The following is a 23,741-nucleotide window of genomic DNA, read 5'->3' on the forward strand; positions in this document are numbered from 1 at the left end:
AGTCACTGAATTATCCAATTTGAGGATACATTCATCGTCTTTTATGGGAGAAACAAGTTCATAGCCTATAGGTGAGCCTTGCTTACTGTTTCAAATAAGGTATAGTCAAGAGCCAAACAGGAAGCTGTCACCAATATAGGTTTGTCTTTGAAGGATCTCGCAAGGGTGTGTGTGTTTGTGTGTCTTTAAATAATGAGATAGATTTTTATCTTCTAAATACATTCATTCAGAAGTTTGTCACATCTTAAAATATGTATGTATCATAATGTATCAAAATTATGTTGGTATCTCTCAGGAATGTTTGCAGCTTTTTTTTTTCTTTTTAAGAAAATGTGTCTTTGTGTGTGTATCCCCCTCTTTTATATAAGCATTTGTGTGGAACTGGAGAAACAAATATTTGGTAGCAGGGAATGGAAATAAAAATTCTATCTGATGTTGCAGAAAATAGGACAGAGTGTATAAGCAGGTGAATATTTGGAGCCAGTATCTGGATGTATGTTAGTAAATATTTGAAGAAATTTGAAACTTTTTTTAGCTACATGGTTTAAGATGACAGGGAAATGAGATTTCAGAATTGGTTTGAAGTTACATGTAGGGGTGGGTGGTGGCAATTATGAAATAGGCAAAAGGAAAAAAAACGAAGAGAGTTGGAAAACATAAGGAACAAACATACCAAGGTTTGTTTCTTATTGGATGTAACATTTCCTTGAATTCAGGGAGAAGCTTACTTTCAAATAGACAACTTTCCTCTACCACTCTGCTTTTCATGTCTAGACCAGCCTTCAGCATGGTTGGAATAGGCTCTTCTTTAAAAGAAATAACAAAAAGAAGAAATTGTCTACTGTACTTGATGTAACCGTATTTAATGTTTTCAGTACTCTCAGACTTAACAAGTTTTGTTTTTCCTTTCCTTATTTTTTGATCTCACTTATATACTGTGCACTGATATTTTTGGAGACTTGCCAACTATTATTTCAAAGTCTAGCTACACTCCTTGTAAGAATGGGGACTCTATTAAGATGATCTATCTACAAATGATTTCCTAAAGACTTGCGGTGGGGATTGATTCTGCCTGATATTGTTCTGGCCTGGTTCAAGCTTTCAAGAAATGAAAATGAACATGGGGACTCCTACTATTAACAAGTCTAATTCTTCTCATTCAAATCCTTTCTCCACTTTGTATTAATTTTCTCAACTGCACAAGACAACAAAGCTAGTTGGGAGTAAATTGTGTCCATTTCTTACAGAGGCTCTTCCTTGCTCATAGTGAGACCAGAACAAGAACTGTGTGGGTAGCACACTTTGCATCAACATAAAATTTCATTCATTGCTTTTGGGGCTGCAACCCTATGACCAGTGTCCACAGATGATGGGGGCTGTAGTTCAGCAACATCCTGAGGGTCAAAGGGGTTGTGGCACCCATCTCGCTTTATTGGCCGAGGGAGCCGGCGTACAGCCTCTGGGTCATGTGGCCAGCATGACTAAGCCGCTTCTGGCGAACCAGAGCAGGGCATGGAAACGCCGTTTACCTTCCCGCCGGAGCTGTATCTATTTATCTACTTGCACTTTGACGTGCTTTCGAACTGCTAGGTTGGCAGGAGCAGGGACCTAGCAACGGGAGCTCACCCCGTCGCAGGGATTCGAACCGCCAACCTTCTGATCAGCAAGTCCTAGGCTCTGTAGTTTAACCCACAGTGCCACCCGCGTCCCTATCCCATGCCTGTATTTTAGTCCAATTAAGCTCTAATTAACAGGAGAACCTCTACTTCCTAATGGTGTAGGAAGGTTTTCAGCAGGTGAAGTGCTTTTGCACTCAGCGCCTCCTCCCCTTCCCCCCATTCTATGCTGGAGCGAGAGCCAGGTACTGGGATGAACTGCAAGTGAACTTGTAAGGATAATTATCCTCAATCATTCTTGTTTTTCCTTCGCCAATGATCTCTCACTTAACCACTATGAGGGAGTAGTAGTGAAGGATTTCTTTTAAATGTTTGAAGACTGAACTGTATGTTCCCTGAACATGGAATGACCTTTCAGTTTTTCATATCTGTTGCTCTGCTCTCAGATTTATCTGCAGTAATGAGGACAGCCTGTCAGTTAATAATACACTGTTCAGATTGACTTGTGGCTCTTGATACAAAATTGTGACGGGAACAAGAGTACTAGTTGGCTAGATGAGTTGAACAGGACTCTCCCCATGCTCTACATCCCAATTTAATCCCAATTTACCAATTTGCTATCCAATTTACTCTTACATTGGACAGGGGGAGAAATGGAGGCCTCAGTTGAGGCAACAGTTGATGCTTTCAGAGGGGACCAGAGTGCAATAGCATTGATAAATACCTTCTTGCCTTCTACAGGTGCTGTGCTCTCTCTTTGCTTAAGCCTTAAGTGGCCCAGTTATCCTGGGAGGTGGTTGCTGCAGCATATCACCATCTGTGTCAAATTAGTCAGCAAAGCTGCAAACCAAGGAATAAAAAGGTCACTAGGTCAGTCCTTAGACACTCTGACAGAGAGATAAAAATTGCTCACCTTTGCAGCAGTTTGAGCACTTAATCCCCAGAGGGAGATGCTTTCAAGCGATACCATTGCTTGCCCTTCACAGTGGATACTACCTGAGGTTAACTTTAAATTCCACCTAAGGCTGCACAAAACTCTGTCAGTTCGAATTATAATGAATCATTAGTTCATCAATGATCTTCGGATTCCCTCAAGTGCTAACTCTATTTCTAGGTTAGTATATCCAACAATTCCTTCAGCTAATGCAAACCTGCAAGAGACTTTCTAAATGCTTTTAAAAATATTTGTTATATGTAACTGAAATATAAGTTCATTTCAAAGCTTTAGAAAGTAATAACTTACCTGTTTCAATCTATCAAATTTTTGAAATTATTGTTAAAACAATAAGTTTTGCATAATTTTTTTTAAAATCCTGCAATGAATCAAGATATTGTTGCTTACAGAATGGTGTGTGCACTTTCATTCCCTGTCTTAACTCACTGATGAAAGCTAGCAAAGAGTAACTGAGGTCACGACTAATTGAAATTATAATGCATCATTCTAGGAAGGTGATGTGTTCTCTTTACTATAAGTGGAGCCTATCCAGCTCTCTCTCTTCCCCCTCTCTGTGTATTTCTATTTCCCCTCTCTCTCTTTCCCTCTCTGTCACTTATTCAGTGAACATGATCCTTCCATTCATGCAGGTCAGCGTTCCATCTGCCTTTCTGGGCAAGATGAAAGAGAAGGTGACACATCCTAATATTAGACGTTCCTGGGTGATACTTTCTTGACCCTATCCAGTCTGGTTTATGTTCTAGGGCTAAGAAACACTTGGTGGCTTGGTCAGATGATTGAAATCCAACAGTAGTTTCTTAGATTATGCTCCCCAGTACGCTCCTTGTCTATGGCAGCAGTGATAGAAATGGGAGGTGGGGGGAAATCTTACATATTTTCAGGCAGATCTTTGCCCCTGGCCTGAATTGTTGCATGCCCTTTTGCAGTGGAATAGTCATATCCCTGAGCTTTTCCTGCTCATGCTTATATGCTTCTGTATTTCATACACTAGGTAATGTCAGCAGCAAACTTAAGATAATAGAAATTACAGACAATTAGTGTATCCATCCTGAATTCTAGGAAGACTTTCTGGCCACTATGCTTTTTAGTATTCATGTCCACTAGTTGAAATTTTGTTACCCTTACAGAAAAATCTATTTTGCCTTTTCTTTTTACCTCCACGTCTCCAATAAACTAAATATCTTCTTTCTCATTTTTCTTCATCGGTAATTGGAGAAGAAAAGTTGAATATGTCAGACGCCTATGCTTCAATTTTCTGTTTCACTGTCTAGAATAGATAGAAGCAATTATTATTAGAATGACTGCTGTGTTTACTGACAGGCAGTTGCCCTCTTTAGATACTTGGGAATGCTACCCACAAAATAAAAAGCATTACTCATTTGAGACATCTCATGGTTCTGGAAAGGATTTTGGAGGCTTGTTCTCCCAACTGTCTTTTAAGTTAATTACAATCTCTGTGTGTAAAGTCCATAAGGGCTAACTCAGTGACAAGAATGAATGTGAGCCAACAATATGTAATTCCTGATCTATACCTGTAAGCACTAGACCACATAGTTGCTAGCTCAAAAGCATTTACTTATCAAGACAACTTTCAATCTCTTCTTTGACTGTGCTCCAAGAGAGCTTGTAATGACAATGCATCAAACTCTCCACTTAGAGGCTGATGCTACTCCTAATAAAACAAGCAGCAGAATTCCTAGTGGGTGTAATAGAGCAGAAGCACTAGGTTCTTAGCATTATGGTCAACAATACAATTGAGCTATTGGTGGTTAGTCTTTCAGGTATCAACCATGAGAAGTGTGGACAACCAGAAGTCCTTTTCTGTATCTCTTGGTGGGTCAGCTGTTAGAAAATACTGGAATGTTGCTTCTTTGATACCCCCAGACAGGAAGACATCACATATTTTTCAGTAGATTTTGACAAATTCAAAAGTCAGCTTATTCTGTAATAAAGCTTCTGCAACAGAACATAAAATGCCAGTGCTTCATAACAAATACAGGCATGGTGTTAAAGAGGAGCAAGCCTTCAGAACATCAGTGGCGTAGCGTGGGGGGTGCCAGGGGTGCCGGCCGCACCGGGCGCAACATTTTGGGGGGGCGCGAGTCCAGAGGGAAGGGACAAGCAATCGCAAGCGCGGCGCCTGGCCAAGCGCTCCAGCCTGGGGAGCAGGCGCCTTAGCGCCTCGCCGTCAGCCGCGCAGCCATTGCCCAAGCTCGACAACTCGTGGAGGCCGCCCTCGCGGGAGGGCTCGGCGGCCGCCCTGGAGGAGGAGGACGAAGAGGAAGACGTGGTAGTCGACGTGGAGGAGGACGACGACGCCGATGAGGCGGAGGCGGGCGGCGGAGGAGCGGGAGGCAGCGGTAGCCCGCTGCCGCTGGCGGAGCACGCCGGGCCGGGCAAGGGCCACGTGGCCGCCCGGGGGAGCCTCAAGGTGCGTCGGCATCGCTGGGCGGGAAAAGCGCCGTCGAAGCCGCCGCCTGCCTGGGCCGGTGGGGTCGTCGTTCGTTGCTCTAGTCTCCAGGCTGCGTTCCGGAGGGGCTTCGTAGGGCGACCTCTTGGAAGTTTCGCGGGAGGCGGGCCTCGCTTGCGCCCCCACACCGGGCACAACATCTGGGGGGGGCGCTCCACGGTTTAGGGGGTGCAAAATCCACAGGTTAGGGGGCGCAAATTACTTGCCTTGCCCCGGGTTCTGACAACCCACGCTACGCCACTGCAGAACATGTGCTGTGCTGCAATTCAGAATAAGAATTGTGTCTGTTCAGAAGGTGTAGTTCCTTTTGAAAGTCTTTGTTGCTCCTGTAAACAGGATACACAGAGAATTGACCAATCTAAACAGAGTACAGCAGGATCCCAACTTCCATTCTTGACCAGCTGTTGAGTTGTTCACAAGGAGAGCTTTTACAAATCATCAGTTAGTTCCTCTTCTGTCGATGTAAACAAATAAAATAAAATGAAAGCCAAGAGTAAAGACAACAAGTTGATAGGAGCTTCACCAACAGATTAGGGTTGTTTAGCTAAGGTAGATGGAAGCAAGAACCAAGAACGGAAAGGGGGGAGGTAGATTTCTACGTAAAGTTAGAAATGACTAGAAATGACTAATGGTGAACTTCAGTATCACATTATGTTGAATTTTGGGGGAAACAAGTGGGAGGAGAGTGCGATAGCCCAGTTGCACAAGCAGAAGCTGTTGCGTATGTCTTCTGCAAACAGGGTTCTTTACCTAATCCCTAAGGGTGTATGAGCTTTGTGAGAGATTTGAAAGATTGGTGATGAATCTATATTAGCACTTGCTGGTTGGTTAGGAATAATCTGCAGTTCTTACTTTCTCTATTTACCCCACCTACACACTCACCTTGATGCCAACAATAATATTTTTCCTTAAGCTGAGTACAATTTTTATTGCTTGTTTCTGCCTTAAGGATTTACTTACATGCATTAATAGAGTGGCTATAGCAACCACAGACTGCTCCAGCATGTTGGGGACACCATCCCATGGTATCAATGTTTTGCTTATTAGCAGTTGAAATAATTTTGGGTCCAAACTAGATGTGACAGAATAGTGGCATGTATCTTATTCATAACTAGAGGTGAATGAAACAATTTTGGTTTCTCTATTTATCATTTCCCCCCTTTCTTATTCCCCTCCCAATTATAAGTTCAGTCCTCCATCTTTCTGTGATTTTATTATTTTTAAAGTCATCATAGTCATCAGCATTTTAGTGCAGTTTTCATAATATATATTTTTGTGAACACCATTTTGCCTAATATACACATTTTTGCAAGCAATTTACCACATATAATCATTTTTGTAAGCCATTTTTCAAAATATAATGTATTTTTGTATGTTATTTTCATTAACGTGTATTTTGGCACTTTCCCCTAATATATGTATTTTTTAATATGTTATTTAGCCGGAGAACTGTGCTACAAAATTTGGAGAAGTGCAAGTTTTGAAGTATAGAGACATTTTGGTTCACACATTGTTCCAGAAAGTGTGAATTAGATAGGGCAGAATCAAATTTCTTCCTGATCCCTATTCACACCTGTCCCATTCACATAAAAGCTGGGATGAGTGGAGTGTACCTAATATTTAAATAAAATGGAAGTAGTGTTTTGCAGAGAGCTCCTTCTCCCATTCCTTCAAGCAACTTTCTCTCCTGACCAGTTCATTTCCTGCAATTTTGGACACTCCTGCATCTTCCTAGTAGTGATTTCTACAAACATGATGCACTACATGGAGACTGTTAGGAGTGCATGCATGGTGGACTGATAATTGTGTCAAGATACACTTCTGTAGTCACCTTTGTTGGTCATTCTAGTGAACCTTCGAACTTTCATAGCCCAAGCTGATGGTTGACATTCACCTGACTTACACAGCATGACAACTCAGCTAATAGCATCATTTTTACACCAGAGCAGCAACACTTTAAAGCCAAGATTTCTTTTTACATACTAATTTTCCAGTTTCTATTAAGAACCCCAAGGCAGGATGTGTCAGGGAAACTTCCGAGTGTTAATTGAAATGGAGTTTGTAATTATTAGGTCAGCTTGGTCCAGTCAAAAGTGATTTAAATATTTCATTTTAAATAGTCTTGTTTTCTTGAGCCACAAGAAAGCATTAGTCAGATGTTAAGTAAACATATGTCAGTAATATATTAAAAAGCAGGCTACGCAGCTGACAGTTCACATCTTAAATTGTCTAGTGCAAGAAGGAATGTGCAGATCTTTCTGTGATGATAGCTTTATCTTTCATCCTCAGATAATGCTCTCCAATGAAATAAATGCATTTGCAAAAATACAAATCAGCATTTAAAAATTAGAATATTTTTAAAAATGAAAAGGCTGACCTAGACATAATAGGTAGGTGTAACATTGTGATGCCTGGAGCTTTGTAATTCACAGTGGCTGCTTTTCTACACCTGCATGCAATGAGAGTTACGTCAGTTTTCCCATTATGTGAAAGATTTGTTCTAAGCAGCATGCAGAATAACAGGTGTTGAGCCACAGGTTAACACTAATGTGTTTATGATTGTACAGTTCAGTTATATTAACATATTTAATCTTTGTGAGAGATTTAAGAGAGAGGGGAGTGTATGTTGCTAATAATACTGGGAATTAACAAGCTCCCTTTCTACCTTGGGCTCAGGAAGATTCAGGCTGCAATCTAGAGCCCTAGGGGCTTGCCGATCAGAAAGTCGGCAGTTCAAATCCCCATGACGGGGCGAGCTCCCATTGCTTGGTCCCTGCTTCTGCCAACCTAGCAGTTCGAAAGCACATCAAAGTGCAAGTAAATAGGTACCGCTCCAGTGGGAAGGTAAACAGCGTTTCAGTGCGCTGCTCTGGTTTGCCAGAAGCAGCTTAGTCATGCTGGCCACATGACCTGAAAGCTGTACGCCGGCTCCCTCGGCCAGTAAAGTGAGATGAGTGCCGCAACCCCAGAGTCATCCGCAACTGGACCTAACGGTCAGGGGTCCTTTTACCTTAAGCCCCATTGAATTCAAAGAAACTTGCTTCTGAGTAGACATGGTTTCAGTTGTACTGGAAGAGTTGTACCCAGGAAACCCATTCCATTAACGAAAGGATTTGCATTTTGGCAATGGAACTTCCCCCTACCCTTTCTCTGACTACCCCCTAAATTAGAGTTGCTATATGTCTGGCAAATCCCAGACATGTCCTCTTTTGGGGGCCCAGCATGCGCATCCAGGGGAGATTTTTACATTTTAAAGGAAATGTTGTGGTTTGGGAGGTATTTATTTATTTACGTACATGCATACGCACACTTTTTGGTGCACCCGCTCACCTCTTTCCCCAGCTCAGGCTGGCAGTGGCTTGAGCTGACCTCTTTTTTGCTCTTCAAGATATGGCAACACTACCTAAATCTGTTCTGGGGTTTTCCCCAACCCTCAAGAGCAGATCTGGGGCAGGCATGGGGCATGAGTGAGGGAAGGATAGGATAAAAAGTTATGTTATATAAACATAAATCCTTATGCTCATGGAAAGAGGATACTGCATTAATCATGTCTGCTAAATGAATGGTGAGAAAAGAGATGCGTCCATCATGAGGGATTAGGTTAAAAGTCCTTAGTCTGCTTAATGGTGTTGGAAGCGTGAGATCAGATGCAGAAGTCACTATAAAAGCAACTCTTTTTATAGTATAGCTGTCCCCTCCTCTGCTGTGGAAATATGTATAGACTAAACTGCTAGCTTGCTTTTCTTTAGCTTGACTGAGTGCATTCCTGTTCAACTATCACACGTGATAAGTGGTAGCATTTCTTCAATCACTGGAATGGACAGAATGCTGGGGCTGTAATTAACTGTGTTATGGATGAAAAGCTATGATGGGTATTAGATTGTTTCTCTAAATATATAAAGTGGTTGATGAAGGGGAAAATGCTTAATGGCTCCCTAGTCTTCCAGTTCCAGATTTTGTTTGTGAATCTGATTTGGCCAGTGTGTAATTTTTGTTTGTTTCCTTTGCTTCCATTTTTTATCAAACAATGCAAAATGCATTAAATGTTAATGTGTAGTTAGTAGTGCCTCTGAAACCAGATCCACCTCTATTTTAGCCGAAATATTAATCCTTGTTGAATTGTTAGGAAAGCTGTTGTAAGTGCTGAAAGGAAGACATATGCCTATAAAGCATACAGGTTTGTCTAATGCATCTTGGAGAACACCAATGAAATTCTTCAGAAATGTGAGATACTGCCTCATTTCTTTTTTTCTTTTTCTTTTTTTGTAGACAAGAAATCTCCAAGAAAATATATTAATTGGGTTTCAAAAATATTTCAATCTGCAAGCATTACTTAAGACAGAATACATATTTTAAGAGGTCTGCAATTATATAAGAAGCTTCAATATGTCTTGGCCTTGACAGGTGTTAGGTCTGGGATGTGCACAAATATGACATTTCATAAGCCTTTCTCCTTCATTGATTTCCTGTGGTTGCAATAGAAATGATATATTTTGGTACTACAGCTGCAGATAGCCTATAAAATGAACTGGATTTATTTGTATTTATGTAGCTCTACTTTCCAAGCTGGTGAACATTTGCTTTAATGGTTATTTCTAATATATTATAATATAAAGAGTCCCTGTAAGGTATGCTTTCTCCATACCTCCAGGCATGTTACATTTTGCAGCATAAGCTTTTTATGCCATGATGGCTATGTAATACCTTCCAGTGTCAGAGGCAGAATGCCCATTACTGTGAATCACAAATGGAGTGAGGGTTGTTGCTCTCAGGCCCTGCGTGAAGCATCCTGTAGGTATCTGGTTGGCCACTGTGAGAAGAGGATGCTGGACTAGATGGTATTTTGGCTTGTTCCAGCAGGCCTTTTCAAATGTTTATCTATGTCTATTCAGAAGTCATAGGATCATAGAGGGACCATGAGGATCATCTGGCCCAACCTCCTGCAATGCAAGAATCTTTCTCCCAACGTGGGGCACAAACCCACAACCCTGAGATTAAGAGTCTCATTCTGAGCTATGAAGTTTGTCCTATTAGACTTATTCTCAGACAGAAATGAGAATTTTGTTCAGTCCAAATTTTAAAGTGAATTGGTCTAATTTACACCCCTGGCCTGTATCAGAACAAAATGACCCTTCTCATTTCACACTTCTCTGAATTTTATTGTACGCTTCTTGCCTCAAAATTGTAATAAACTGCATTAAAATACATCGTTTTAAATTTTTTAAACCCATCCCTCTCCTATCCCACTGTAATATCTGGTAGCTCTTGCCTCATGAAGGACAGCCATCATATTGCAAGCAGCTTCATTCCACCACACTCATCCCAGCAATGTAGGGATATGGGTGTATTGTGTGATGTCATGCTGGGAAGTGGATAGCATCCATCTTATCATCGTATTTATTCTTTGCTTCATATATGAACTCATCTATTATGGACTGTCTTTCTTATATTTTGAAGTACGAAATCATTACCCCACATATAAATGTAAATTGAGTTGTGTCATTTTGTTTTGCTAATGTATATGATGAACATTTGCTTTGATTATGAGGGTCCTAATTACAATGCATTGGGTGATTTATTGCAAGTTGGGTGGCCATTTTTCATTGGTGCCTTAATTAAATTGTGTATTTTTGTTTTCAGGTTCTTTGATTTTCTAATAAGTCCTCTAGGAATAAATATAGAGCTTAAAGTCAAGGATGGCTCCTTAACAAGGTTACCTAATACCTCCTCGCAGCAGTTGCATTCTGCGTATGTGTCAGCAGTTGCTGCAGCAGGGCATAATGATAAACCACATGCACATGGTCACAGCCTAATTCTTCCACTTAATGGGGCAAACTATAATGAATGGTGATGGATACAAGTGGTGTGCACCACAACAGAAAGGCCAGCAGGATGAAATGTTTTTAGTGTGTAATGTAATAGTGCTTATGGGGATCTGTGTTGTTCCTCCTTGTAAGGCACCCAGTGAGTGAGGGTAAGGTTAAATTCTCCCACCAGGAACTTGAATAACCGATAAGTGAGTTATCATCACTGGATAACTGTCAAAAAGCTGGAACAGAGCAAGCAGCCCAATGTAGACAATAGCCTAAAAATACTGTAGCCGAGTGTCCTCTTTCAGTGACAAAGTGCCCAGACTCAGGTAGTGCAGTACAACTTTATTGCTAGCACTGGCACAGTATTAGGTACCAATGACCCCCTGATTCCTGACACCAGGGGGATTTTGGTTTGTGGTGTTATAATCCCAACTTTTTCTGTCCTTCATTCAGCATTCCCAGTGGCATAGGAAATAGGGAATCAATGCTTGACCCACAGGATGACATCAATTACTGCTGCTTCTACTCTCCTAGACTGAATCCTATTGGAAGGAATTTAGTTGGTCCTGGTTGTTGCATGCCATAGCAGGTGGGAGGAGGCGACACTGGGATGGAAAGTATTTAATTGCACCCCTCTATGGGCTGCAGTCTGGATCAGAGCCTAATGCAGCAGGCTACATATTAAATGTAAGACAGTTTATAGCGAGAAGTAATTGCATCTGATGAGCTATTTCAAAAAAAGTCTTTCTTATTGGTGTGAATGTAATGGCCCCATCCATTTGAGACCTGACCTAAAATCTGGGCAAGCTGCTGAGAGAAATTTGACATCCCTTTGTCTGGAACATTTTCAAATGAGGCTTGGTAAACATCCATCAGCGAAATTTTGCCCATGGAACCCTGCCAGTTTTCAGTTCTTTGTTTTTGGCCCAGTCTTCAGAAGGATATTTATCAGTGTTTCTAGATATTTAATAGCATCTTCTTGTATCCTTCATGAACCCAGGTCCTTGCAAATTTTAGTCCATTACCACTAGATATTTCATTGTTTCTTCTCTATTAACAGCAAGTTTTCTTCACCATTCTAAAGCCATGGATTTTATGGATCTCTCCCCCAACCCTTGATAGCCAAGGATTTTATGCTGAATTAATTTCATTATTTGAATTTATTTCTAATTCCTCCAGCAAACATGCATTTGTTCACTCCTTGTTCAACACCTTGTCCTCTGTAGTACTGTTATGTCTGAGCTTCCTTTACTTGCTAATTTCAGTTAGATTTCCCCTTCCTGTTTCCACTGTATCTTCACATACCTACTCTTGTCATCTTTCTCCCTGACTCTCAGCATTTTGTCCACAAGTTTTAAGCAGTTTCATTTACACATTGCTATTTGCCTTCTCTTGTTCTGTTGCCTTAATCAGGAAATGTCTGACATCTACTTGCTAACATGCATCTCATGTCTTGTTGCTTTGACAGCTGCTTTAGCTCAGGAATATGATAACACCAACAAACCTCATTGCATTCTCAATGAGAAGAGGGGTGGCAATTAACCTATCACTAGTACATTGTCCAATGACAAACCTAGACAGCATCTTAAGAAGCAGAGACATCACCTTGCTAACAAAGGTCCGTATAGTTAAAGCTATGGTTTTCCCAGTAGTGATGTAGGGAAGTGAGAGCTGGACCATAAAGAAGGCTGGTCACCAAAGAATTGATGCTTTTGAATTATGGTGCTGGAGGAGACTCTTGAGAGTCCCATGGACTACAAGAAGATCAAACCTATCCATTCTTAAGGAAATAAGCCCTGAGTTCTCACTGGAAGGACAGATCGTGAAGCTGAGGCTCCAATACTTTGGCCACCTTATGAGAAGAGAAGACTCCCTGGAAAAGACCCTGATGTTGGGAAAGACAGAGGACGAGATGGTTGGACAGTGTTCTCGAAGCTACCAGTATGAGTTTGACCAAACTGCAGGAGGCCGTGGAAGACAGGAGTGCCTGGCGTGCTCTGGTCCATGGAGTCACAAAGAGTCGGACACGACTAAATGACACAACAACAACAACAACAACAACAACAACAACAACAACAACAGTACATTGTCTCTTCCAGTATCTGCCCTGTTTTTGTTTTGTAGGAATTCCACATATGCCGTCTGTAATAAGAATTTCTTACCTCCAAACAGATGAAGACAGTGTTGTGACAACACAACAATTCTTTACCATTGCAATTCCCTAAGCAAAGTGCTGCTCCACAAGAGCAAGATCATAGCAGCCCTCCTAGATCAGAGCAAAGGCCTATCCAGACCAGAAGTCTGTTTTCATCATCACAGATCCATGGGAAGCCCACATTCAGCAAATGATGAGGGCAATAGTCTTCTACTGTTGTTTCACAGTTACTGGTATTCAGAGGCATGTTGGTGGTAGCATTTAGTCATGCTAATTGGCCATTATGAATTTGTTTTCAGTTTTTCATTAGGAGAGACTTTGGATTATCACTATTTGGCATACAGTCAGTTGAATTTGGTTACTGCGTGCATTGACTCTTGGAGACTTTGGGGAATTAACTAAAGTTAATTATTTTTAAGAAAGGCTTAATTTGGATAGGACAGGGTGTTGGAGGGTATTATAGTACCTATCAATATACCACCTGCTGTGCAGTCAAAATAAAAGCTACTTCCCAGAGTTCCATAGTGTTCTTTTATATCATACCTCAATAAGGAACCACAGATCTGCAAACGATGGGATGAAGCCAGGCACATATGACCAGTTCACTTTTCAATGGTTTCCATTCAGTTATTTTGCAAGCTTGCAAACACTAACCCCCCTTTGCAAAAATTCAGTCACTAAAACAGGTGCAAATTGAGCCCCATGCCTACAGTATGCCTGTTAATCTTATCTTCCATTCCCATTTCCTGTTGTATTTGCCATAGTTTTCATTGTGATTTTTAAAAATTATCATTTCCATTTACGTTTCTTCCATACTTTTTCCAAAAATGGGGAAAAAATTAAGGATGATATGTTTCTGGATAATATGTTTTGTTTTAATTTTGAATAAAAAAAGTTTTTTTAAAAAAGAAAGTGCATGAATTTCGCACGCCTTAACCGTCTGTACTCATTCCTCATCATATATTTCACATTTTATTCTCTAGTGATAACATAATATGGAAGTTTTTAAGCAGCGCTTGGATGGCTTTCTGTTATGTATGGTCTCGTTGATATTCCTGCATTGCAAGGGGTTGGACTAGATGACCCACAGGGTTCCTTCCAATTCTACAATGTTATGATTCCATAACACAGAACAGCCTTCTTATTCGAACCAAGCTATATTCATGAATAATGCTTTAGTCAGAAACTTGGATAATCCCAAACATATGCTGCATGCTGCTGTCGCTGCAGCCAAGGTCTGCATATAAAGCATGACTCAGTGATTTGTGTCACACTGATTCTTTTTAATCGTTTCAAGGGATGTTTATCTGAAAAAGCAGAATTCCCAGTCACCCGAAAAACCCTGTCTTGCATAGCAGTAGGAGTGTTCAAATAAACCTTCTTGTCACAGACTTCTAACATTAATTGCTTAGAGGGAGCAGCAACCCCAGGCTCAGCTGCCCTCACTGTCCATGCAACTCCTAGGCACCTCCTATGACATCTGCATGTTCAGTGACATCTGAATGGGTAGACTATTGTGTGTGCAACTGTACATCCAGCTTCATGCTACCCAATTGATGTCCTGCATGGAGAGTCTGTGCACATGTATCTGTATCTGTGCAGGTGCCCCTATTTCGATACCACACTAAATGCCCAGTTACTCTTGGTCGGGGCTGCACCATATTTGGCTAAACTTGTGGAAGAAGTTTGTTTGAAACACATTGTGGCTTCTGTGGACTTCTTCTTTGCCACCATAGGAAAGCAAATATGGAAATATGGGAGTAGTTAAATATGGAGCTAATGTTATACAAGCTGCACAATTTAAAACTATTTCTAGATCTCCAATAATCTAACAAAGCTCTCTCTATAAAGTGGATCTACAAATGTGTTAATTATTGTGTAATGCCAGAGATGCTTCCTAGGATGAAAAGAAGCTATTCACATTTATCTTTGTATGCCAGCTTTGTTGTTGCTAAAGGAATCTGTATCTTCTTGCCACACATTTAAGATGCAATATGAATTATTGCATAAACATCTAGTAACAAGATGAAATGGTTGTTTTCCCACACAGCGCTACGGTCTTCTGTCAGCTGTGTTGAATTTGTGGGCTTCACCACTTCCTGCTTCTCAAATCAATTTCCTAATCATCATCACTTATGTTGGACAGACTGAACTGTGAGGATGATTACAGATGCATGTGTTGGATGATGCTGATCTGTTTATGCATGTATGACTACTTATGCAAACAGAAGCCTTATTAATTCTCATGAAAGTAAACATGGATCATATGCCAGATTCTTGAATTGCTGTAATGCTTATTGAGAGAGCTCCTCATCCTCCCTCCCTCCCTCTTCCTCCCCCCTGCCCAGGAAATGAATCTGACAAATGTTCATGATCAGTGCTCAAGATGGAAAAAAATTGCTTTTGAATAGCATCATAACAAACAGAACATGAGCACTAACTGAATTTTACTCTTGCAATATGTCACTTCTCAAGACAGCGTGTATTTCACATTTCCAGCAGGGAGGCTTTTCAGATTTACTAGCAATTTTTTTGAAAAAGGAAGCATTGGGAATGTTGCTCAGTATGCTATCTCCACCCAACCTATGCTGCTAAATCACCGTAGAATAGTGAAAAATGATCACTTTAAGGCCAAAGCCACAATATATATGCCATTTCAAACGGAGAAAGCAACAGTGTCCGGCAATATTCATGTTAAAATGGCTTGATATTCCAGGATTGTTTAAAAGTATCCTGAATAAAATAATTCCAGAAACATAATCGTGTTAATCTGTTCTGACAGAGACATTACTTCTTTGTGATCTCAGAGACGACATCTGATGAAATGGACTTTGGCCCAATGAAAATTTATGTCATAGAACGTTTTGTAGTCTTTCCGATATTACTGGCTCCTTTGTCATTTGTTTTTTAAATCTGTGCAGCCAAATCTGATTTAACCTCGCTGATTTATTTTTTTAACCTTGTGGTGACAAAATGAAGCCAGGACATATCTGGCTTACATTAATGAGTTTTGCTTCAAAATGTGTGTGTGTGTGTGTGGCAACTTGCTTGATGTCCCCCAAAACAGAAGGCACTGTTTTACAGCAACACTAAGATTTAAAAAAGAAAGAAGCGGTTGTACCACCAAAGTTCCATATCAGTACTGTACAGTGTGCTTAAGAATGAAGGGCAGGAGATCTCACTCATGTATGTTGATATGGTATTAGGGTGGTGTGGCTAACTGAATAGGACCCCCCAAAAGGATGTCATAGTAAGGCAGGAAATATATATTATGGCTTAATACTTCACTGAAAAACTCTCTTAAAATAATATATGAATAATCAGAAACACTTAACAGGGCATCATCAGGACCAAAGCATAGGAAAAGCAATTTAAAATAGTCTGGCCTAGCTGATTATTAATTTGAGAAGAATGCTGGACTGAAGTTGGTTTGATCTGTGCAGAACTTCACACTGCATTGAAAATTGTATGTGGCACACTAGAGTCTATCCTAGTTATCAAGTTCCTATTTGGGCTGGTATTGCAGGATAGCAGATAAATGGCTGTAGAAGAGCTGCATAACTAATTCAGCAAAATGCTGCCGTATGTATTGCTTTGTCTGTATGCATGGGTTGTCAACCTTTTTTAGACCTATGTGGGCATTTGTATTTTTAGTCAAGTGCTATGGGCACTACCCCTCTGATTACTGCTCAATGCTGGATTGGCCCCTTGCCAAGAGACAGGAAAACGAGAGAGCATGTGCCCACATGGGTTCTGAGTAAAGTCGCATCAAGCAACTTAATCTGGTGCAGAAAGAAGAAGTGATAAAGAGTAAGAGTATCACTTTTCCAGCTTCCTTCTTCAGCTGTATGTATTATGCAGCCACCCTCACTACCTCATGACTAAGGGGGCAGTGTGTGTAGTCTTTGACTTGTTCTCTCAGTGCTCATCTTATTTTCCCTAATGCATACCACAGTTTATGATAGTAAACTGGCTGTGTCAGAAATGTACTGGATGGAGAGAACTCCACCATACTAGGGCAGCCTACAGGCAAGGAGGAAAATGGTTTGTTTCATTTATTCAAGCAGATTTATACCTTACTCCCACACACCCCACAACCATATTCACAGAGTGGCAAAAAAACCCCCACATGGTTTTGTAAAACAGCAAATTACTGCACACCCCTGCAGAGATCCCAAATCACTTGGAGGCTGAAATGTGCATGTGCACACTGCTTTAAAGGTTTTGTTTTTTAATCAGATTATTTGATTACAACTTTCTCACATTACATGGATTTGGGCCTGACTTGCTTATTTGTTACTTACTTGCTTGCTGCAAAATCAAAGTCTCTTTGCAGTATTTCTGGTCCTTTGGTTAGCTTTTGGTGCAAGTGATGACACGCTTCTCTTGGCTTCTGTTTTAATGTTAGCCCCCTGAAATATTTGCTACCCAATGATGCCTAGAGGGGAATCAGGGCTGCATGTACCAGCTCTGCCTCCATCATTGCTGACCCTCTTGTGTCTGCCCTACTGACCTCAGCACATTAGAGATAAGGCCTGAATGGGTAGCCGATACTCTCAGCTCCATAGTGTAGGCTCCTCCATGTGATCAGGAGCCTTGATCACATGGGCTTGGAGGAGCCTATGTTTGTTAGCTGAATATGTACAGACCTTCAGAACTCTTCCTCAGTATGTAGAGGTTTGGAAGGCAGAGGCAGTGAGGACTGACAGCAATGCTGAGGGTGAGGTCAGCATGTGTGGCTGTACTCCATGCATTTCTTGACTATGAAGAACAAATGCCTGAAGGGGGTTATGGTTTCAATTATATCTTTCTCTGTCTCTGAAAGAAATCATCTGGATAACCTCATAGAATTACCAGAATCCCACATAGAGAAAGTTATGTTTATAGTAATAAATAGGGCTCAGAAATGAGGTTCCTCCTTCTCACTGGGAGAAGCAGCAGCAGTGTATTTGCATAAATATGAATAAGTATTTAGCACTCATAACAATGGTGTAGAATTTTCCTTTCATTCTCTCTTTTGAGTTCTTAGGTCTCCACGGAAATGGGTAGCAGCAAGGGATGTACCCCAGCAGTTGTGTATCTTCACCAATAAGGGAGATCTGCAATGCAGGGCTTTCAGCATCTCTCTAATTTGGATTCATCTATTTATGCAAATTGGGCTCATTGTTTTTGTTACTCAGCTGGCGCTGGCAACTATGTCTCTTTCCTGTTCTCAGAGAGCTGTTAAGATTACTTAAGAGTATAAAACAAACCAGTGTTCACTTCAATGAAATTAAAAATAATCCATTTGAATTATTGCTAAAAATAATTCCTATAGCCAGCAGACAAATCCAAGTAGCTGATCAGAAACAGGGTATGGGGAGTGTGGGTGGAGAGCATGCTTGCTTGATGCAATCTTCAGAATAAATGCAAATTACAAGTGAAGGCTTAGCAAATTTAAGATGATCAAGGACAGGGTGCGGGTGGAGGGGAAGAAAGCAAAACAATGGGTGCAAAAATATAATATTGAATAACATAATTGAAGATCAATTAGGGTCAGGTGGAATGTGCCCTTGAGAGCAAGCAGCACTGATACACTAGCAATTAGCCTTGATAATTGGTGGATAATCATGTATTCAGAGGCCCACAACATCAGAGGAGCATTTCCTATCCCTGTGAGGACTGATTCACGTGATGAGTTCATTGTGTAGGATGCCAAGATTTAAATGAAGGCAAAGCTCCTGTTCCTTGAATTGTCATGTAGAAGCAGTTATGGCTTGTAATGTTGGGGCAAGAAAAACACACCTGAAACTGCCCTCTTCCACACAGCTCTTGAAAGGTAAAGGAACCCTTTCTTTCTTGGCAGTCCACTCATCCTCTTGAAAGGAAGGATTGCAGCCTCATCAGACCAGTCCAGCTGCTTAATGACCCTTTCTAACCCACTGGCATTTTCCACATCTTTGGAAATGGAGCCTGGTTAAAGCATGACACATTTCTATTCAGAGTGTGAGGCATGTGCTCAGCTAGACAGACAGGCATGGACAGAAGAAACTTCCTGGTTCTTTTGCTTTATGTAATCAGTGAAGTGCATCCCCAATATATACTCTGCACCCAGGGGAGGGATAGACAGTGACACATACTGAGCCGTTATTGCCATCAGAGCTTAAAGCTGTTCGGGTGGATGCCCTTGTTAGAGATTTAGACTGCAATTTTGCACGGAGTAAAATTGTATTGAAATCGATGAGATTTTTAAGCAGCCTGCCTGTGTGTGGGATTTCTGCCAGAGTTTAGAACACTGGGAGTACGAAATCTTGAATGTTTGCTTCAAGCTGCTGTTTTTGTAGTGCCATCAACATGTGCTGCTTTTCTTTCTTTGTTTTTTTTAAAATCTAAGATGAGTACAAGTGCCTAATATGTTGGCCAGATTTGTAACAGTGGCAAAACATTAAGCTGCAATTCAGCCCTGAAGAAAGCATCCTCTTCAACCATCTCTCCTTTGTGCATTCTGTACCAGACTGAGCTTTCAAAGGAGACAGATCCTTGTCACTCTTGTTTGTGTGTGTATCTGTATCTGTGCATACCCCTCCTAGTTTCAACTCTCTTATAGTATGGTACTGCTACTTAATGCATTTGCTATAATTTAAAGCCAAGTTAAATAAGCATTACACACAATGGGGCATCTGCTTTATAAACCAGTACTGGTAACCAGTGCAGGTATTATTTTTTCAGATCCATTTTGATATAAAAAAACAAAACAAGTTAAGCTTTGCATAAACAAAATCATTTTTTGTTCTCCTTTCTTTCTTTGCCTGATGTAATTTAACCTGACAGGAGGAGAAGGTACATACCTTAGGCTTTGTAACAGCCATTATGTTCCTGACCACAATTCTGTGGCAAAAGGTAGAATACTGCTGGGAAGCAAAAATAGTCTGCCGGATGACCACTGTGTCAACAAATCGGTGCAGATCTGCTCAGTGACCTGAATTACCAGTTGGTGATTTGGCACTTCTCATCTGAGTGCTTTTAAAGCACAAATAGATGCTAGGAGATGCAGCCAAATAATCTTTTTAAAAGATTGTTCTTTTTTTATTTCTTCTTTTATCCCTGTCTTGTCATCCTTGATAGCAGAATTTTTTTTCTTACCATTCCAGCTTGGCCTTTTGGCCTTGAACTGAAGCAGGAAGTAACATTTGACTGACATTTTTGGGTGGTTTCCCCCCTCCTCAAATATTCTATATGCAGTTTTGATGTAGCACTTTCCTCTTAAGAACTTCTCAGTACTTAGTCTCTTTGACTGGCTGCTGAGAACAAAAACCCAAAGGATTTTCACCTGTCAGTCATTTACAGATTTATATGAAAGTTCAAACAGTGTTGAGCTGAAGACTATTTTGTGGGAGTCAGGGTGCATGTGTGCAAACAGAGGATTCTGAATTAATTTAACATACCCCATACTTTATTGTGTTACAAATGTCATTCCACCTTGAACAAGTAATGTAATATCTGTTCTTTCGGTATTTCGTTTGCAAAATGGAAATACTCCACAACGGACCAAGAAATGAGAATATATTCAGAAATGAACAAGTGACTATGCTGCTGCTCTTACGGCTTGCTCCATGCTTATGAATGAGCAAACACTGGGCCTTTAGACTCAGTCTGATGTCTTATTTTAGTGCCTGCTAGCCATTATAACTCAAAAGAAAGTTTTAAAATGCATGACTGTCTTCTTCACCTGGTGATTTTTGTTTGTTTGCTTGCTTTCACTTACAATGTGAAGAGGGTCATATGAAACTGGATCATGGGAAAGATCTGTCTGTTCAACCCTATATAGATCTCATTAGGTAGAATAAAACACCATTTCAGATGGCAGATGCTGAAGTGTGGGGCAAGGTGTGAGGACCAGATATTGGATGATAGAGCTGTGGGTGCAGTGTGGCCTGCCTTGAGCCCTTATCCATGGACTCACTCGTGCTAACTTACTGCCCTTGAGTGTGGGAAGGGGGAATTGTTGGGCCATCACCGGTGCCAAAATACAAGTCTGGGTCAGCTTCTGTGTATGGAATGAGAGTGGTACCATCTTGTATTTCACATCAGGCTGCAAAATGTATTTGGACATCCCTGCTTTGTTTCATCACTGAAGAGGTCTCTCCTGCTTGTAAGCTAATGCAGTTATCATATGTGAACTGATGATGTAAAGCTATCCCACAGCACTGCATCACTACACTCTTTCCTGGGTACACATGCCAGACTTGAGAGCTGCCTAGCGATACTGAAATGCCTGGACTTAAGAGTTTGTCATTTTTTTTGCCAAGGGAAAAAACCTCATTAATTCTTATTTGCGTATGATGCATTATTCTTCCTTTTGCTGAACACTCAAAATGCTCAGTCCTGTTCAGCTATTAAATGTAAATGGTGTGGTTTTATGTTAGTTCCCAGAATATTTATTATGTATAGACAAAGCAAAGGAGCTTCCACATTCCTGGTCATATTACCCATCTTTTATATTTAGCTTTAGATGATCCCATTGCTACTGGACTCATTTTTTCATGCACACTTCAGCATTTTTATTTCCACTTTCAGAATCATGAATGAAATGTGACATTTTTATTTTAGTCGAAGATTATTTGGGGCAGCTTTCAAGATCCAGAGAGAGTTGTTGCTTTGGGCCTGTACAGCTATACTAATAAATTGTTTTATTGCCTTTTCAATAGATCTTCCAAAACTGTCTTGCCTATTATTTTCTATGATACTGCTGCTCTACATGAGAAAGTGTGGCAGGATCTGACCTCTAAATAATCAATTTGTATTTTTGTATTTAAAAAAAAAATTGTTTCAAATTTATTGTCATTACATTCTGGATGATATCATCTCTGCAGTTTGTTTGAAGTTTATATGAACAGATTGGGTGAAATTCAATGTCAGACTCTTCTGCTCATTCTGTCTGTGCAAACCAGAGGGAACAATCCCCCTCTAGTCTCTCCTTCCTGTGCTGTTCTTCAGAGCCAATTTCAGGGAGTGGAGAGGGGGAAAGCCCCATTGCACAAGTGGAAGTCTTTGCGTAGGGCTTTTGTTGACATGACTGGTTAAATTAATCCCGCCCTTAGATTATCCCTTTAAAGCACTGGTTATTCGTTGCACCTTTTTGCCTACCATTCATCTACCAGGTCATAGGTGCAATATAAGGAGCTACTTTCACACCAGTGCAAGTAGATAAATAGGTACTGCTGCAGCGGGAAGGTAAACAGCGTTTCCAAGTGCTCTGGCTTCCATCATGGTGTCCCGTTATGCCAGAAGCAGTTTAGTCATGCTGGCCACATGACCTGGAAAGCTGTCTGTGGACAAATGCTGGCTCCCTCGGCCTGAAAGCAGAGATGAGTGCCGCACCCCAAAGTCACCTTTGACTGGACTTAACCGGTGTCCAGGGGTCCTTTACATTTATCTACTTTACCATATTAGTGCAAATCAAACACATGTGCAAAAGAGGTAAAGGGGTTGTGCTGGAAAGGTAAGGAGAGAGGTTAGTTTAAGCATACATGATGATCTTATGTCAGTATATTGACTAATCAGGAAAGAGACCTTCATAGCTCAGTGAAACTGTTGACAGCGTGTATGGCACTGAAGCAAGATGAGCACCACACCTCATAGTCGCCTTTGACTGGACTTAACCATCCAGGGGTCCTTCACTCCCCCTTTTAACTTATAAGGAACTAAGCAGAAAAAATAAACCTGTTGAGTTTCAGTAAACATAGGTACATAATTACTTGAAGCTATTAGGCTGCCTGCCAACCCTCCTTTTGTCTCATAGTTTTTGCACTTGTGAGGGGACAACCATATGAATGAATAACTCCATGCCTGAATCTGAATGACAACTATTTGGTAACTTAACATCAGGACAAAAAAATTAGATAACATTGCTATAAATTGTTGTGATTTGGAGGTTTAATCTGAAATCAATCTAGAATTAAGCTTGTTGGTGTCTCTGGTATTTTCTCTCCCTTACATCACATACATTGGCTTATATTATGGATGCATGTTCTGCACTATTTTATTGGTACTATTGCTGCAGGTTTGTCATGGCCTTTGGCATGGCCTTTGGCATGGTGGTTCTATGTCTTGGTAGTGGAGGAAGCAACTGAGACCTAATGAATGGAGAGATGGGGGGGGGGGAGAAATTGTGCACAGAAGCCATGCCCTGGATAGATAACTTATAATGCTTTTAGTCCATTGTATAATATCTATGAAGTATATATTTTTGATCCCTTTTTAATATAGTATTTAGTTTAACACTCCAGCCCCACCCCTCTCACACACACATATATGTGGTGCAATAGCTAATTGAGATTGAGAGGGGAAGACAAGCAAAGCACACATTCTTCGATGCTGTTGTTATTTATTACTTTTCTTACTCCACCCTTCACCATAATGTCCCAGGACATGTTTAGAATAAGTTTGTAACTGGGGCACAAATAAAACAACAACAGCAACAATTTTATTTAAAAGGTAAGCTATATATATACATACATATACGTATACAAAATCAAAGGTCAGGGCAAAGAAGTGCATTGAACAGTCTACAACTAAATGATGAAGCTTCATATTCTTCACTCCATTTGTTTTGTTTAAACAATTAGTTCAGTTTCATGGGTGATTACCGGGGGGAGGACAGCTACACCATGAGATGCATACATGGCTTTCATGTTTGTGGGGATCATTATGGGCCAACCATGCAATGTAATACCTCTGTAAAATACTGCTT

General features: G+C 40.7%; 1 protein-coding gene and 1 long non-coding RNA gene across 2 annotated transcripts in view; one reads left to right on the forward strand and one right to left on the reverse strand.

Moving 5' to 3' along the window:
• The window catches only part of KCNIP1 (potassium voltage-gated channel interacting protein 1), a 509,279-nt gene that overhangs the window by 142,031 nt on the left and 343,507 nt on the right, over window positions 1–23,741 (forward strand). The gene's annotated exons all lie outside the window — the stretch shown is intronic.
• Window positions 662–17,915, reverse strand: LOC309526821. Its single transcript, XR_014216959.1, has 3 exons — window positions 17,314–17,915; window positions 2,341–2,456; window positions 662–806 (listed from the first exon to the last, which is right to left on the reverse strand). It is a non-coding gene; the product is annotated as an uncharacterized lncRNA (long non-coding RNA).

Source organism: Podarcis vaucheri, assembly GCF_965113315.1.
Source record: "Podarcis vaucheri genome assembly, chromosome: 2".
NCBI lineage: Eukaryota > Metazoa > Chordata > Lepidosauria > Squamata > Lacertidae > Podarcis > Podarcis vaucheri.